The sequence below is a fragment of the Clupea harengus genome, unplaced genomic scaffold (assembly GCF_900700415.2).
Source record: "Clupea harengus unplaced genomic scaffold, Ch_v2.0.2, whole genome shotgun sequence".
Classification (NCBI taxonomy): domain Eukaryota; kingdom Metazoa; phylum Chordata; class Actinopteri; order Clupeiformes; family Clupeidae; genus Clupea; species Clupea harengus.
In genome coordinates this window covers 21,701-39,717 of record NW_024879894.1, presented here as the reverse complement: position 1 = coordinate 39,717, position 18,017 = coordinate 21,701, and the positions used below count along the sequence as shown (strand labels likewise).

The window sequence follows — 18,017 nt, the reverse complement described above, 5'->3', positions numbered from 1 at the left end:
TGATTTAACTAGCCTCTCGAAGCACTTCATTATGACAGAGGTCAGTGCTACCGGGCGATAGTCATTCATGCAGATGGCCTTGGTGTTCTTGGGCACAGGGACGATGGTGGTCCTTTTGAAGCAAGTGGGAGTACAGACATGCTGAGGGAGAGGTTAAAGATGTCACTGAAGACCCCTGCTAGCTGGTCAGCGCAACCCCTGAGGGCCCTACCTGGTATGCCATCTGGGCCAGGCGCCTTGCGAGGGTTGATCTTTTAGAAGCAGTGCCTCACCTCAGCTACAGTTAAGATAGGCACACCACTGGCTAGGCTTTCAGGTAACTCCACTGCAGGGCGGTCACTGTCCCTCTTAAAGCGAGCGTAAAAGGCATTCAGCTCGTCTGGATGTAGCACAGAGGACTGGGTCTCACTGTAACTCCTCCCTTTATAGTCAGTGATGGCTTTTAGTCCACTCCACATGCGCCTGGGGTCAGAGCCATGGTAACTGGACTCCACCTTCATTCTGTAAGCCCTCTTTGCTGCTTTGATGGCCTTCAAAAGGTCGTATCTGGCCTTCCTGTACTGATCAGGATCCCCGGAGTTAAAGGCCGCAGACCGGGCTGTCAGGTTGGCCCGGACCGCGTCATCAACCCAGGGCTTCTGATTGGGGAAAGTCCAGACAGCCTTCTTGGGAACGACATCATCGATGCAGTGTTGGATGTAGCTGGAAACAGTATCCGTATATTCATTTATGTCCCCATCTGCTGCTTCCCGAAACATCAGCCAGTCAGTGGAGTCAAAACTGTCCTGGAGAGTAGCCACACTCTTGTCACTCCATAGAAGAATGGAGGTGTGGTCAGCCTTTCCAAAAGCAGGGCGGTGGAGGGATTTGTAACTGTCCCGTGTGAATGTCTATGTGCTGATGGTATTTAGGCAGGACTTTCTTCATGTTGGCTCTTTTGAAATCTCCAACAACAATGAAGGCTGCCTCCGGGTGCACATTCTCCAGGCCATTTATAATCACATACAGTTCATCCAAAGCAGTGGCCTTATCTGCCTGGGGTGGAATGTAGACTACACTCATAAGGACTGCAGTTAACTCCCGCGGTAGATGGAAGGGTCTGATTTTTACAGTTAGCAGCTGAAGGACCGGAGAGCAGTGAGATGCTAGAACTGCTATTTCCGTAGCCCATAGAAAGTTAACCATAACACAGACCCTGAATATGTCCTCCTATATATACAAATAGAGGATAATTTTACCTCAATGAAAAGGTAAGATTTTTCTGAATATTTTGAGTGAAAGACCAAGAGGATAAACAGCAAAGATATTTTTTCATAGCCTGTTTTGCTCATATTCACTAAGGGTGCCAATAATTGTGGAGGGCACTGTACTATTACAAGGGTAAGTCAAGGAATGAAACAGAAAACTATGTTGATGTTAGTAATTATTTACATTGCAGGCAAAGGCTAGCACAGAGTATGGGGTAGAATATGTGCATGGCAGTGTGATTGAGGTGGGTAGGTGTAGGCCGAAGGTTTCTGCAAGGAGCATCTCACAGTGGAGATCTAATATATGCAAAGCCTGGTTCTCATAGGTTACAGACACGCCCACACGATAACTAGCATATCAGGCAACAGTTCACCCTCACTTACAAAGAAGTGTGAACATGATTCCACTTCAATGTTGAATATTGGTGTTCTAAAACAGAAAAATGGAAAAACAGTTCTTTATCCCAAATTTGAATTTGCCAATGATGGAAAAAAGATAAACTTTGGATATTTTAACTCAAGTTTCTGTTTTTTCAAACGTTCGTTTGTGCTTACAAAAAAATTTACTCGGGATGGGAATGTTGAATAAATGGAGTCCAACACCAATTTATTTTAGTTTTTTTCCCATTATTCTTATCTTCTAAATACAACTAAACATAGAAAAACCCAGTTTGTTACCCCAATATTTAGTGCTCAATTATGTTTTCAACACCTGCAACGTCAAAGTTGCTTGAAGGACTATTTTTCTCAGTGGAAGCCAGGAAACGGCAATAAATTCATTCATATGACACAATGTGTAAAGTTTCTTTTTAAGTTTCTTGGCAAGTAGCCGTATAATAAGGGGGATAATGTATAGTCAGCTGCTTGTAGGGGTTCTTTTGGCATTCAGAGTTCGGTAGGTGGAATTGACAGACCGTGAACCTCAAAAACGGCTGCCTCGTCCTTCAAATGCAAATCCGCTATCTACATAAAACGGGCAAATTCCAACCATCACCTAGTATGTTGTCATATTCCTCACTCAATACAGTTGCTTTTCTCTTGTTATGTGCAGTCACCTGCCATATTGGCTATAGGCTGACCCCTACTGGACACTATTGGCAGTGTCCTCTCTATTTCATGGGATTACAAAATGCCACACACAGTTATGCATTATTTAACAGTTTAAATGGGGGACTGCCATTTGATTTCTTTGCAAAAATAAGTTAAATAAAATTACTGAGGAGTTTTAACCCATTTCAGCTCATAATTCCTCACCCGACAAAGCCTGATCTTTTCAGTTAAAATACAAGCTGGAGAACCTAAATCAGCAACTCTGACTGACTGACTCAATCCTGAGTCGGACGTAATTTTGACAGTTTGAACTACTAGATATGTAAGTTGATTGAGAGCCTGAGGGGACTTTGTCAGATCTTAAGTTAAGCCCTAACTTAAACCAGTTTCAATATTTAAAATCACCACAAGAGATGTATGTTGGAAACCCTGTTGGTTAAAAACAGAAACTAGCTAGCACTCACTGTCATTTTGACAAAAAGATTGTATGCTGGGGACATTCCTGGGTATTAAGCTCTGCAGTTCAATGTGCCTGCTAAACATAGACTCATCTCACACTTACTCTAGTTCATGTCCTTACATTCATTGACAATTTACAGTGACTAGGCTACAAAACTTACTAGCTATTGTTGTCAGCTATTCAGATTTGATTGTGTACACTGGATCACTGCTATGTGACATAGATGTAGGCATCAACTAAAGATTCAGAATCAGAATCAGAATTATTTTTAATGGCAAAGTATATTTTCACATAGGACATAAAACAGTGCATTTACCGAAAAAAAAGGATAACTAGTCTGACACTGTTCTTGAAAATAGATTTATACTCAACCATAGTTATTAAGAAGAACTTTCTAATCACAGTGAAATTTTACCTCATAACATTTATTCAGGAATGTTGCAATCCAACATTAAGTAAATTAAGTAAGTCATATTCACATTGTATTCAAGTTGCATTCGAGATAAGACTTACCATTGGGTGAAAAAAGACTAGGCAGTTCATCATTTAAGATGGTTAATAATCACACGATAATGATAAATGTTGATGGAAGAAGAAAAGCCTCAACAGCTTAATGAATGCGCATTTGAGATATGCAGCTGAAAAATCATATCAATTAGAAATACATTGTTTTATTTACAAAGGGAACCTCACTGAAAACCAAGGTCTCATTCAAACTACCCTGTATTCAGGAGTAATGATTTAAGTGCAATACAAATATATGTAGCCTAAATAAATGCAAGAAATACAGAATGGATAAAACAAAAAACTGTTTAAATTTACAAATGTAGTATACTCCAATAAAATAAACAGCATAGTAAAGAACAGACAGAAAGGGGAAATGGATCATATCTAGAAATACTCTTTTAACAAATCCTCACCCTTTAACCTTATTTGAAGTAGACAAAATGCTTCCAACTATAACATGGATTTGAAGTAATTTTATTATTATTATAGCAGTTTAACCATAAGATTTAATAGCAGATTTACCAAGTTCTGTGAAAATCCACTGAATTTCAAAAGTAAGCCAACTCTTATGAAAACTCTCTTATTTGTCTGAAGGTAGTTGGAGAGTTGGTGTTTAATAACTTTGTAATAAAAGATACTGATGTATACATCTAAGTCCTCATATTAGTAAATGTATACATCTAAGCTCTTCTTGGCTTGCCCTTTCGTGTACTTGCTCCACTCCTTAGGAATTTCTCCTTCTCCTTCAAATTTTTTGTTGTAGTATTTTTCCAAGTCATCTTTAAATCGACACATGAACCACTTCCAATAAGGTAGTTTAGAGTTGTCAGGAGTGATGGACCAGCTGGCATATTCTGGCCCAGCCTTTTTATATTCTTTCAGAGGAAATGTCACTTTACTGTCAGGTGATGGATAAAACCTATGATTACTTGCTACAGCAGTTGTGCAGAAATCTACGCATAGGTTTGTTGTACCTCTGAAATGCCATCCATTTAATCTATCTGGGCGATGGAAAGGGACACTGTGATCATTGGGATGATCTTCCAGGGTGACGGTACAGATTGCTTTACAGAAAGGACATTGGACCCAGCAACACCTACAGAAATGTTCAATCAAAACGTCATCGGGTCTTCTCCGAAACTGGTCAGTTTTAAGGAGAGACAGTTGGCTGAAACTTTCACTGAGTTGGTGCACAATTTTGTCTAGACCTTTACAAACTACCTCCTCAAGAAAATCAAAATCAGTGATCTCAGAGGCATCAACACAGGACTTTAAACTCAAAATCAGTGATCTCAGAGGCATCAACACAGGACTTTAAACTCAAAATCAGTGATCTCAGAGGCATCAACACAGGACTTTAAACTCAAAATCAGTGATCTCAGAGGAATCAACACAGGACTTTAAACTCAAAATCAGTGATCTCAGAAGCATCAACACAGGGCCTTCGGCTTGTCAGTTCAAATGTCAGTTCATCTTTTAGTTCATCAGAAAAAAGCTTCAGCCACACACACACAAACACATGCGCACACACACACACACACACACACACACACAGACACACACACACACACACACACACACACACACCCCCACACACACACACACACACACACACACACACACACACACACAAACACATGCACACACACACACACACACACACACTCTCTCACACACACACACACACACACACACACACTGGCACATTTGGTCTTCTGTTTTAGGTTTCCTTGAATTTCTGAAAGAAGTTTGGGACTTTTTACCGTCGCCATATAATTCTTAACCTGCTCTGTTATGAAGCCCTTGAAGTGTTTCTTTGGATTGTGAAGGTATTTCAGGAACTTGTCAAAATTCTCCTCCTCTGCTAAAGAGATAAGGATGTGTCCTTCCAGCTTACTCCTATTCCCATGAAATGCAGAACAATTAGACCGCATTTCAGCTGCTAAATCAATAGCAGTTTGGTCATACATAGACTGCTTGATGGACAGCTCTAGTTTTCTGCATATGAAGTCTCCAAGCACTGCATGTGATTTTTCTCCTTGACAAAAACCCGTAAAGACCATGTAGTACTGACCTCTCTGATCCTCCAGGTAGATGAAGACATCATTAGCTTTTTTGAATTTTGTATGAAGTTCCGAAAATTGTTTGCATGCAACATCACACACAAACAGTAAAAGATCTACTGTGAACATCTTTTTGAAGGCAAAACATCCATGCGTCATCGTCTGCTCATACTCACTCACACTCTTCCTGACTGAATCGGCTATCTCTTGAATGTAAGTCTTATTGTAGCCCATTGTCAGATCTGAGTATTTTTTAATGATTTTTTCAACTTTCCCATGGATGTTTTGAATTAGTTCTTCTATAGATCTTTGATGCTCATCTTCCAAAACATGTGTCTTGAAGTAACCTAACAATTTTTTCCAAGCATTTCCAACAAAGGTTACCAGACCATTGTGCTTTTTCTTCTTGTTTGCTTGTTCTGACTCTTGATGTTTAGGCTCTATGGGCACTACATACCTGGAATATTCACCCCTAAAGGTAATGCTTTTATAGTCAGCCTTTTTATACCGATCATTCAAAACACTTTCCTTGTGGCTCTCGCTCAGGATATTCATAACATCCTCCCAAATGTTGCAGTTTTTCACACGAGGTACATCTGATATCAATTCCATGAGCCAGCTTTCCCACATTATCTCAAATTCTTTTTTAAGAGCTTCTTCACTTTTGTCCGAGTGTTTAAGAGTCATGGCAAGCTCTTTGCTCTTTCTGAAGAGAGTATCTTGGTAGCGTGCCTTCATTTCATCCATTTCTGCCGAGTCTTCTTTTGCTGAATAAGGGCATTGAACTTTTTTTGTGTGTCTTTCACAAGGTCACTGTGAACCTCAATGATTTTGAATCCAAACCTTCCTCTCCACTGAACCAGCATTTCCTTGTCTGTGTGTTCATCAAAATATTTAGCCATTGTTTTCTCAACCTCCTCATATGTGGACTTCATCTCTGCTCGAAGAAATGTTTCCTCTGTAGTGTCTAGGTTGCCATTCTCAATTCTGTTGTGCAGTTTGTTTTCAATGGGTAGCATTGCTTTTCTGAGGCTCCAGGTCCAATTGCCATATTCTGTCTCCAGCTTCCTGTACATGGCAATCTCCAATGTGTTTTTGAAACTGAAAACGAAGTTCTCATTCAACAAGGCATTCCACAGATCAGAGATGCTTGTCTTAAATTCAGAGAGCTTCATACCTTTTGATTCTGAGGCTTTGCTGAGAATAGTCTGCCCTCCCAGAGTTGTGCAAAATACTTCACATCTTTCTGTATGTCAAAAGCAATGACGTCACTAAAACCCTTCGTATCACAGTCCTCCTCTTTGGCTGCTAACTTGGTCATCTCATCTAGTTTGTCTTGCAGACGTCTCTTACCCTCCGTGTTTTTTTTCTCCTGCAGCGATGTCCCCAACATTCTGATGTACACAACACACACACACACACACACACACACACACACACACACAACTGGGAGACAGTTTGACTTGTTTCATCCGTAGGAAAGCCTGCACAGCAATTTGAAGGATGTCTTGCATTTCAGAAGGATTCTCCCCAAATATATTGATCAGGGTCATGTGTCCTAGGCCTATGACAAATGTGGCCAATTAATTGTCATGGTGGTGAATAGTTGCCTTCCCAGCAAGCTCTAGGGCTCGTAGCCCTTCAGTGTCAACCACAAGAATGTAGTCAAACTGTGCCTTGATCTCTCCTGTCACACTAACTAGCTGCATGAATGCCCCTGTGGTACAGCGTCCAGCGCTTACAGCAAACTGGAGTCCAAACATGGCATTCAGCCTTGTGGATTTTCCGGTGCTCTGAATGCCCAGAATGGACAAGACAAAGATTCTCTTGTTTCCAATCTTCTTTATGACTTCATCCAACACAGCAGTAATCCAAATCAGTGGAACATGAGCAGCATCACCATCCATTAGCTCCAGTGGGCGCCCTGATATCATGAGTTCTGCTGCCATTTCTGGGAGCTTTGATTGAGGTCTTCTACTCCTCACTGACACATCAGCTTCATATATCTGTCCCATCTCTCGCAGGATGTGTTCCAGGCCAAAGGTCGCTGCATTCAATTGGTCAGATATGTTCTCCAGCTCTGTCTGTTCTTTCTCCAGCTGGTCAGATTTGTCGTGTTTCTTTTTGAGAACCAAAACTTTAGACCATTTTTCATTATATTTATGATGGAGTGCCACTAGTTCATCAGATGTAAGGCTGTCTATGAGGATGCTGGTCCATTTAAAAAAATACCTTCTACTGTGGGATGGGAGTGAGTACACAGCGTCTAAAAATAACTTTGCTGCGCCCAGCATTTTGTTGCCTGGATCGTAGTACTCCCATGTCCTGTTTTATCTGACTCTTTTGTTTCTCCAGGTTTCCATGTAGGCGAAAAAGGTCTTTGTTTTTCTGGCACCTTCATGCCACAGTTTTCCTTGACACGGCAGAAAAGTTTCCTTGACTGCTGAGTTTCCCTTCAGCAAATCTGCAATGCAACTTCTTTACCCGTTTTGCAATCTCCATCATCTTCATCAACTTTGATTCCAGACTGCCGTGTCAGATTTTGTTAAAGAAAGTATTAGTATATTTTATCATGAATATCTTTTTCGTGTTAAGTTTTGTTCCAAAATGCTGTGTGCCCTGCGTTCTCCATGTAGATTGGACTTTGGAAGACAATTAGCAGAGTCAAGAATGTTAACCCAGAAACCTCACGTATATGTTTACATAAGATAAGAAGGAATTGGGGGGGTTGTGGAATGTCTTGTTGCTGGGCAGAAGTAAAGTTCAGCTGAAATGCAGAAACCCTAAGTGCATCCAGCGTCTTGACTGTCATACTGTGTAAACATTGTGTTTGAATAAAAGGACTTGTTTTCAGCATGGCACGTCAGACAGACTTAAGGTGTCTGTCTCCGTCGGGGCCCTGTTCGAAAACCGTCCAGTTCACTTACATGCTGGGTAGTGTTTTTAATCTGCTAACTAACTGTTGAGGGTCTTGTCCCTGACATTTCTTGGTCCTTACGAGCCGGAGCCCAACAACACCGACCGCCTGGGAGCAGACTTCAGGAAGCCGAAGACAAGTGCACGTCCTGCCGAGAGAAGCCATTGGCAGAAAGTCCCACTTAGTAAATTCTACGTGGGCCGGCAGAAAGGGGTCTGCCTCCGGGAGGCTTGGTCTGACGGGATCTGAAGCAAGGTTGGACACACAGCATGATATGAAGTAAGTAGCATAAGTTACTGAACGAACGGACAAAAAAAAAAAGAGATTCGAGGTCTCTTAAAAAAGCGCTAGTTCTAGGCCTATGTGAATGGATGTACATGTGTGAATGAGTGCGTGACTGGAGTTAGTAATTAAGCAAAATTAAAACTTTGGAAAATATCTGAGAGAAAAAACTCCAAGGGATGGTCCGGATTGATTTATCAATCTAGAAGCTCGGCCTCCGGATATTTTTCATAGACTCAAGAGAAGTATTTTGCTTAATTCAAAAAAAACTCACCATAATTAATGAATATGAGTGTGACTGAAGCAAGTGATTAACAGTCTAAAAACAGATAGAGACTCTGTGGTACAAACACCCAGGGAAAGCCGGACATATTTCATTTGTCTAGAAGCTTGCTTTCCGGAGTCTATATCTGACCCATTTGAGGTATTCTGTTATAATCCAAAAAGCTCACCATGTGTAGTATCTAAACCGCGACGTTGTATTGGCGATAAGAAATTCATGAAGAAGAAAAAACATACTGATAGCCATACAAAATACGTAGATCGTTGGATAGGAAAACATAGTTTCAGTGGGAAACTAGTTGTAAAAGATTGCAAAAAATTATGTAATGACATAAAAAGATTGAGAAAGTAAGAATGAGATGGTTTGAAGAAAGTAAGAAGGCAAGATGGTTTTAAGAAAGTAAGAATGAGAAGGTACGTGGAAAGTGAGAATGAGAAAGTCAATGGAAAGTTAAGAAGAAGATTAGAAGAAAGTGAGGATAAGTGTTATTCTTGTGGAGAAAGAGGGGTAAACTGCAGGCTTGATAAACTATAGCGCTGTTACGGTGGGCACGTATCAGCTCTATACATTTTATCTGCTTTGTTCATTTGCACGCACTTTTTAGTCTTAAGTGCGTGAAGGGGGAGTTACTAGAAATTATGTAAAGACATAAATAGAGTTGAGCATTTGTGAATGAGAAATTGGGATACTGGCATAGACAGACACTGCGCACACACGCAATCCATGTGTCTCATTGAAATAGCCACCAGTGACTGTGGCTGAAAATAAACACAACTGTAAGAGCTGAGTGCGAATACCTCCGGCAACGGACAGGTGGCTCATTCTCAGACTTACTCATTGTGTTTCATTAACCTTGTTTGCGAGTCAGAACGTGCTTGTTTCAATTAATTGAATCCTACAGGCCCTCAAGAAGGCAGGGGTGTGGTTTTTCCAACAACCCAAGACAACCGGTGGTTTGAATTGATTGAATTACGAAAAAAAAAAAATTAAGCACGTGACAAGCGAAACAAGGCAAAAAAAATCAAAACAGAGGGAATAGGTCTTATTGGATATAAAAAACCTTAAATTGTACTAATTTGATTTAACAGCACAGGTGGGGAAGGGACACACATTGGAATTGTGATCATCATTGTGTATCATTTAATTATCATTGTATCATTATATGATAATGATGGCGATACTGCTTAAATAAAACAATACAAGTGCAGATCGATTTGAGGATGAGGAATTTTGGTCTGCAGCCGAAAAATCTCTATCCAAATAATCGAATTGCATGAATAGCCGCAGGGGTAGAGGCCCGGAGTTAAGATTAGATTAGATTCAACTGTATTGTCATTGCACAGAGTACAAGTACTGAGACAACGAAATGCAGTGTAGCATCTATAATGAAGAATAAAGGAGTGGGATTCAGAAGAATCTCAGAGTGCTATAAATATATAGATATTATAGTAATGAATGGAAATAATTCCAGTGTTGCAGGAATTGTAGGAATTGTATTTGCAAAAACCTATTGTATGTAAGCTACGTTTTCATTTGTTTCATTAAGAGATTGTTTGGTGCTCCGAGGCGAGACTAAACGTATATTTGAAAGTTTGATAATAGTTTTGCCGTGCTTGACTGTCCTGTAGTGTAATCGCAAATGTCCGTATATCTTTATTCAGGGTGTCAACTTGATAGATGAAATGACGAACTCGGTTGCGTGTTGATGTGGGCATTCAGTCATTGGAGCAAGAGTATTGATCGGAACCTAACGTTTTAAATTGATATTTAAAACTAAAATAAGCAAGTGACCAGTTGTTGGCATAGTTTACTTGAAGGTATTTTGTGTAACATCTGTGAAGAGAGAGCATTTAAATTGCTGAGAGCGCGATGCGCATAACACGAAAAAGATCATATTAATCTTTCTCTCGTTACCTTAGATCAGATAATGCGCCGTCAGAGGGTATAACAAGAAAAAAGTGGAAATACGAGATTGTGTTGTGTATGAGTTTGTATGTGCCAAAGTACTGAGTGACTAACATAGCCCGGAATTATTGTGGATTGTTTTTTAAGACGTAACATCGCTAACAGCAACTTCGACTTTTTAAACAAACCTGTGTGATTGACTGTTCAGACGGACAGAGAAGCACACGGGTGGGGGCTGTTAGCTCAGGGGGAACAGAGGACTCAATCTCACACACGCACGTTCTCACACACACACGCACACACGAACGGTCGTAATTAGAAGGAGAGGAGGTGAGAAGAATAATCAGACTACACATATTAGTGTAATATTATTTAAATTCAGAAATGCTTTTGGTAGATATGGAACCAACTACGCCGTTAAAGGAGATAGTTGAATTGTAGTCGTCAGAAGCAAACTATTTGATACTGCATAATTAAAAATTGACTGAGCGGACAAGCAATTTGATTCAAGCCCGTGGCTTAAACACAGGTCATGGGACCCCAAGTTATTAATGCAGATGAAGGGTATAATTGTTGGTAGTATTGGCTAAATGCTGAGAGTTGAATAGTTGCAGCTGTGGAAAACAGAAGTTAGATATCTTGAACACACATTGTCGGGTAGCGGGCGCACAGTGAATATGGAAAGAAAGAAAGCTATACTGGAAGCTCCTAAACCTGAGACTAAGAAACAAATTATGTCCTTTTTAGGACTGTGTAATTACTGTCGTCAGTGGGTACCCAATTATGCAGAATTAGTAAGACCTATGCATGATATGATTTTCTCTCAACCAATGGCACCCCACGATAAGGTTACGTGGACTAAAGAGGGTTCAGAATCTTTTCAAGCGACAAAAGAAAAAATAGCCAGCTCGACAGTACTGGCTCTCCCAAATTATGGGAAACCTTTCGTGCTCATGGTTGACTCCAGACATGGATTCATGACGTCTGTTTTGCTTCAAGTATGGGGAAGCAAAATGAGACCCATCACATTTTATTCGACCCAACTCGACCCGGTAGCTCGTGCTACACCATCATGTGTACAAGCAATGCTCGCGGCTGCATCGGCCGTTCACGCGTCAGCAGAAATTGTGCTGTTTCATGAACTCGTCGTTAAAGTACCCCATGCAGTTTCAATTCTTCTCTTGCAAACAAACATAACATTTCTCTCCCCTGCTCGACACTTATCATGCATGACTCTTCTTCTCTCACAACCACACATAACATTGGAAAGGTGTAATACACTGAATCCATCCACTCTGCTGCCACTGCCTATTGATGGCACACCACACCTATGTGAGGAAGAAACACAACAAGTGCTGAAACCACGAATGGATCTACAGGACACTCCCCTGGTGGGAGGACATGTAATCTATGTCGATGGCTCTGCAGGAAAGGACGAGAGGGGAAGGAATTTAGTAGCATATGCAGTCACTAGCCTCACTGAAATAATTGAAGCAAAGAAATTACCTTCTAACCTATCTGCACAAGCAGCAGAAATTATTGCATTAACAAGGGCGTGTCAGCTATACAAAGGTCAGGAAATTACTGTATATTCTGATAGCCAATATGTTTTTGCTGCTTCACATATTTTTTGTACGCACTGGAAAAGGAGAGGTTACAAAACCTCTACAGGAAAGGAAGTTAAAAATAAAAAATAAATAAATAAAAAAAGTTGCTACAAGATCTGCTTGAAGCGATACAATTGCCTAGCAAATTAGCTATATGTAAATGCGAAGCACACACCAAAGGACAGATGACATTTCAAAAGGAAATTACCTAGCAGATAGAGCAGCCAAACAGGCAGCTGGCCTGTATTTGACACAAGAAACAGAGGATGACGTTTTAATTAACATGCATCAACAAGCACCCAAAAGTGAAAAGGAAATTTGGATAAAACTGGGTGACTCTGAAAGATGAGGTATATGTAAGTCCAGATAGAAAACCCATCCTGTTGCGAGCTCTATACAAATGGGCAGCAATTTTTTGAGTCATGGGAATATCCATGCCTCAACAGGAGGGATATAAAGACTAGTACATAAACACTGTACAACATATAACCTATTAAAACAAAAATAATAATAATAGTAATAAAAAAAAATGTGTATTAAATTTTATTTTATTAAAAAATTTGTCAGCAATGTGAAATATGCATTCGGCATAACTCACAGGGAAACCTCAGGCCAAAGAGGGGCGAGTTCCCCAAGCCTGATTATCCTTTCCAGGTAATACACATGGATTATATCCAATTTAGCAAAGCCAAAGGGCTGGAATATTGTTTGGTTATAATTGATGTGTCTTCCAAATGGATAGAGGTATTTCCCAGCTCAACCCCAGATTTCCTCACAGTAGCAAAAGCACTGTGCAAAAGAATAAGACCAACTTTTGGTGTGCCACAAATTACACTACAAACTAGGGAATGTAAAGAACCCAATACTGTTCGAGTTTTTTCTGTGTCTCCACAGGTACAAGGCCAGGTGAAGGTGGGAAACTGGGTGTTCATCAAAGTCATCAAAAGAAAGAGCTGGTCTGACGACAGGTGGGAGGGACCATACCAAGTGTACTTGCCACCCCAACAGCCGTCAAGATCGCTGAACGCTCCACCTGGATTCACCTGTCACACTGCAAACTCAGAGCATTACCAGGATCCACCACTAGCGTTGAGTAGCGTTTTGTGGCTCCAGCAGGGGGCTAAGTGTATAAATCTTGGTCGTCTGAACTACACCTAACCTCCCGGGAGCGCCCTGAGGGTTAGAGATTCTGCTCAACATAGTAGAGGTGTATCTGTTTTGTTTTGTTTCTTGTTTTTTGTTTTTCTTGTTTATTTGTTTTTCTTGCTTTTCTGTATACATCATATCACTCCCTTATAACAATGTTTAAGCTGCTGCTATTAGTGGTTACTTCAGGAGTAATACTGGGTCTGTGGTCCCCTACAAATTTAATTGAGAGAATCCATAAGAGGTGGATTTCATATGGGGAACATGAAGCCATGGGGAACGTTACTCATCTGTATTCTACTAATTCATGGTATAGATATGCATCTTTGCAAGCGAAGAGACTTAATAAGACCAATTGCTATATATGTTCCTTAATGCCAACTTCCTCCTCTCACCCTAGACTTGAAGCTAGACCACTTTCTAAACAAGCCACTATCTGTGTTAGTTGGAAGTCTTCCCCAGAAAGCTGGATCTACAAGGCTCAATTTTACTATCGAATTGGTACCCGGGTGCAGGATCCGTGTAACAATACCCACCCACTAGCAGAACTAAAAAAACATGCCACAACCGAGCTGTCACCTTAAGTGGCAGTTCATTCCATATTCCTAATGTGTTTTTCTATTAATGGAACAAACTAGATTAGGCTCTCTGAGACGGAAACAGTGTAATGAAATTGTCATCGATACTGCTATACTGTCATCAAACACTGCTTCCTCAGTCAACGATGTACCCTGTCCATGGGGACACCCTTCCTTATGTTGGGAATGGAATCCAGGGTATTGCCACTCTGACAAGGGTACCCCTAAGGTGAGAGAGGTATTGTGGGTGTGTGGTAGTAAATTGTACAGTCACCTCCCTCCACACTGGGGTGGCGTATGTCATGTCATGGACCATTTTTGTGTTGTTAGTGCTATCTCGCAGGCAGAGTGATCTCGTAAGAAGAGATTTGCTGTTGAGAAGCATGACAGCGTGTGGGGGACTGACTGCCTGATGACTAAAAAGATTTGGACCACCAGCTCCAAGGTTATTTTGTTTCTGTTTCCGGCTCTAGGAGTAGGAAAAGTCATGTTAAGAATGGCAACCCTTAATTATAGGTTAGAATTGTTTGTTAATGCCACCTTAGTCAGCATGGACGGCCTTAATGATGAGCTCTCGCAGATTCGGCTGATGGTGCTGAAAAATAGATTAGTGATAGATTTACTCACTGCTGCTAGTGGAGGGGTTTGTGTTAGTAATGCTTTAATACAAGATAAAGTGGTTAATGTTCCGTGGTGAAATGTGTTTGCTTGGTTTACATCTGGTACATGGTGGTACATTTTGTTAAAAAAAGTCTGCTCCCCATTGTAGCAATTTTTATACTCTTTTGTATTTTTATGATGTGTATTTCTACATGTGTCAAAGTTCTCATGTCTAGTCTTGTACTAACATCTGTATAGAGTGTACTGCTGTCTTACTGTCTATTTCTGTCTTGAACCATCAAGATGATGATGCTTTAGTTTAATGATGTCTATACTAGTGTTATTTTCATGATAAACAGGAGGGAAATGTTAAAGAAAGTATTAGTATATTTTATCATGAATATCTTTTTCGTGTTAAGTTTTGTTCCAAAATGCTGTGTGCCCTGCCTTCTCCATGTAGATTGGACTTTGGAAGACAATTAGCAGAGTCAAGAATGTTAACCCAGAAACCTCACGTATATGTTTACATAAGATAAGAAGGAATTGGGGGGGTTGTGGAATGTCTTGTTGCTGGGCAGAAGTAAAGTTCAGCTTAAATGCAGAAACCCTAAGTGCATCCAGCGTCTTGACTGTCATACTGTGTAAACATTGTGTTTGAATAAAAGGACTTGTTTTCAGCATGGCACGTCAGACAGACTTAAGGTGTCTGTCTCCGTCGGGGCCCTGTTCGAAAACCGTCCAGTTCACTTACATGCTGGGTAGTGTTTTTAATCTGCTAACTAACTGTTGAGGGTCTTGTCCCTGACAGATTTTCAAGCCTAGGATTTTCAAGATTGTCAAACCTACTCAGAGACAAACCCTCATTGATTTTCTTTTTCAATTCTCGAACTATATCTGACTGATTCCAGTCTTTTATTCCCATTTTGAATTTCCCTTGCCCACTTCTTCTAGCAGGGAGTCGTCCTCGGTGAGAAGAACAAGAAGAGCTCTTCCACAATTGCCATACTTGTGCCAGTCTTACTAAGGCTGGGTAAGAAAGCCACATTAACCGAGGCCATTTCTGAAAAGATAGTTTGTTGCATCTTACAGGCCTCTCCATCACCATGGAGATTGCATATGGCAACACATTCAAGAAAGTGATCCGTGTCCTTACCAGACGGACAGTACCAGGCAATCTCCACTACACCATCCATTAGCAGGCAAGTTCTTCTACTGCCTGGGCAGTTCCTGTGGAAGAATGTGCTGTGTCGTTCATTGATGAGAGAGTTTATGAGCTGAGACTTGGATGTGGAGACAGGTCCAAGCCTGAAAACAGAAACCATTGGCGTTTCAACTCCACACATTGACTCAGTATGGACGGTCACTGTGCCTGAAGCATCAGTTGACTTCCAGCTTTTCCAGACTTGACGGAACGCCCACAGAGGGAATTCAATCACACACACACACATACACACACACACACACACACACATCCACACACACACACACACACACACACATACCTGTAAGCTGTGTGCTGTTTGCCATCTGAACGTCCATTGGATGAATCTGAGAGCTTTTTTACCCCTTCATCATCCATATCTTTTTTGCTAAAGAGAGTAGCAAAGACATCCCCATCTTCATTTTGTCGGGGTTCAACATTTTTCTGACTCAATTCTTTATTTTCTTCTTTGATGGGAATGTACCTAGCCCTGTAGTCCGTCATAAAAAGCCGATTAAGAAAAGTGTGTGCTATTTCTCCCTCCACACACACACACACACACACAGCCCTGTAGTCTGTCATAAAAAGCAGATTAAGAAAAGTGTGTGCTATTTCTCCCTCTAACTTTGGACCCTGTAGGTGACATGAGCGTACGTCTAGTAGGGCAGATAACAGCAATTTTTCACTGAAATTGTGCAAAATGTGATACAAGCACCAAATTTGGCATGGTGATTCCCAAGGGTCTACTTAGAAAATCTGCCTGACGTGCCATTCAAAAATCTCAATTTCAAGATTGATGCCAAATGCGTCTGCCGAAAATGGTTTTGCTCATAGAAATGCATGTACTTCATGGATTTGAATGATCTTGCTGTCGATTTCTATGTTTTCTTGCATGCTGAATCTAATTTTTCTACTTTCAAAAAGCACAAGTGAATAACTTCACACTTTTTGGCTATTTAGACCAGTCTTTTTCTGCATTTTCGCTTGCCTGAAGAGTGTTTTGCTATTTTTTACTATGTGCATGATGGTAATTTCTAAATGTATAGAACAGTATTTATAATTAGTGCATAGGGTGTAGGGTGTAGTAGTAGAGGTAGTACTTTTGTTTCATCAGTCAGCCACATCTTCTGGATGGACTCCTGGCACTGGTCCTCACTACTTACCTTACACTCATCTATGGCTCCAAGAAGTTGCTAGTGCACGGCACGGCACGGCTCTGTGTGTGAGGGAGTATGCCATGCTCCAGATGCAAAGTGCATGAAGTCAACAAACCAGACCTGATTGATCCATGAAGCCATTTTTTCTAAAGCAGTGATTGTCGGCACTACCATGGCACACTGCTGAAACTTAGCATGGGGTTCAATGTCAGCTAAGGAGGAGTGCATCTCATACTTAGTGTCCCAAATGTTGCTTAACATACCCCACGGACCTGTTAAGCAACCGCACCTGAATTGACAGGAGGTTTCAGCGCGGGAGAGCCGAGCCAAGGATAATGGGGTTTCAAAGTTATCTGGATGGTGTACAGATCGCACGGGACTTAAATGACATTGGATGAATGATCTGGCTAGTTGTAGGGCAGACATGCATGAACCTAGTTGTATCCTGCCCATGATACAGGTTGGTAAAAGGATAAACCCTCGGCCCTGGTCATCAGAATGGCTTCAAACACCAAATGTGAGACTGCATCATGGCAGACAAACTGGACCAAGTGTTGCCTCTGTCAAACAGTTACTTCTTCGCGAATAACAATGTAAATTATGCTCAGTGGCTTCCAGTTCATTTTAGAGTTATGAGAAGCAGCATCAAGACGTAGCCAGAGAGTTTCACAGTCCAGAAGAGACATTTCTTTGCCATGGCCATTGACCAAGCTCATGAACAGAACAACGCAGCCATCAAGGGTGATGGAGGAGGCATTGGACTACAGAGGACCCAGGGGCACTTCGGAGATGGATGGTGGCTGGACCTGAAGTGAGCCATCTAGTATGTGCATATGAGGCTATTTCTGGTGTGAAAGACGCTACCATCAGCACCAAACACCATGAACAGACCTTGAGTGCTCAGACATCTTTCCTTGATAGGGTGGAGGCACTGTTCAGAGTGATACAAGAGCTGGGCAATCCTTTCCAAGAAGAGTCTGCTGATTTGCTGGTGCTGGACAAAAGGACATTGCA

General features: G+C 41.1%; 1 pseudogene; it reads right to left on the bottom strand.

The window, feature by feature from the left end:
• Positions 1–254: 254 nt before the first annotated feature.
• LOC122130665 lies at positions 255–16,224 on the bottom strand (annotated as a pseudogene).
• Between the last annotated feature and the right edge of the window lie 1,793 nt (positions 16,225–18,017).